Here is a 1,310-nt window from a genome sequence, read left to right as displayed (position 1 = left end):
AACGTTTTGCAAACAGCGACCAAGAGAAATGTCCATTTGTGGTTTAAGATGCAGGTTTTGTTCCAGCCTCTCAGAGACTAGAGAGGTAAGAATTTGAATTATTTGGTTCACTGTTGCAAAGAGGTGAAATATTAACTCATTAGACCGAGTGGCCAATGGATTATGTACGAAGCAGTACATTGGCGCCTGTTCTACAAGTAGTTAGCACAAATTACTTAATGCTAGAGATGGAGATACCAAAGCTTTCTGAACCACTGAACCGAAATGAACCAAATTGTGTTGAAATGGTTCGGGGTTGTGAAGCATTTGACACATTAAAAACTAGTGACAACTGTTGGCCAGACAACAAAATTGCAGCTCTATGGAAGGAAAAAAAAAGTCATTATGTATGTTAAGTCATATGTAGCAATCAAACTTTTATTTTTTAAATCTGTATCTTTCATAATTAATCAAAACAAGATTTTGTCACATTAACATTTGGTGATTAAATGTGTAAAGCAAATACTGTTTTGTTTGGAAGATGGGTTTAAAAAGAATAAGTGATATCTTTAAAATACCACATTTCATAAAATGTCAATCAATCACAATAAAAGTTGCCAATCCAAATACCCCCCCACCATCCACAACACCACCGTCCTGAACAGAAACATAATAACTGCCTGGAATATGTACCAACAAATACGTATTTATTTTATTTCTTAAAACTTAAATGTTAACCATCTATGATCATTGTTAAAAATGACTGTGTCGATACCTTGAACCAGGTATCTTTTGATCAAAAGGTAGGAGCTTTCACACTACGCCAACTTGTACATTCTACAGTAAATGATGATGAATAGTGAGGCATTCTAACTGTTAGATCGCCGGTTAAATTCGCTTTCACGACCAAATACGAAGTATTTTTCAACATTTTATGTTTTTCTTCCTCCCTTTCTGGGCTTCCCCGGATGTGCAGCAGCTTTAACGTTTACGGTTGTGCTCGGCTTTCTCTGTCTCTTCTGCTGCGAGTGAAACAAGCGGCATTTTATAGAGAAATAAAACATCTGCGACCAACTCATCACTACTCTCTTAAGGCCACAAACACAGGATGAGTGAACAGACTTATTGAAAACCCCGCAATGAATTCAAAACTGCCGCGGGTGGTTGGAATTGCGCGAGTGACGAAACAGCTGTAAGACTTCTGCCAATTTTCTGTTTTCATTCATTGTAAAAAAAAATCGATTTTTTTTTCCCTCTAACTTTTGGTTTTCATTGTGTAGTTATTGATGTTATCGATGTGTTATTAACATTTTAGCCCTTTTCTTTCTGTT

This window comes from Oryzias melastigma, linkage group LG7 (genome assembly GCF_002922805.2).
Source record: "Oryzias melastigma strain HK-1 linkage group LG7, ASM292280v2, whole genome shotgun sequence".
NCBI lineage: Eukaryota > Metazoa > Chordata > Actinopteri > Beloniformes > Adrianichthyidae > Oryzias > Oryzias melastigma.
The sequence above is the reverse complement of the archived record's forward strand: the minus strand, read 5'-3'. Positions refer to the sequence as shown.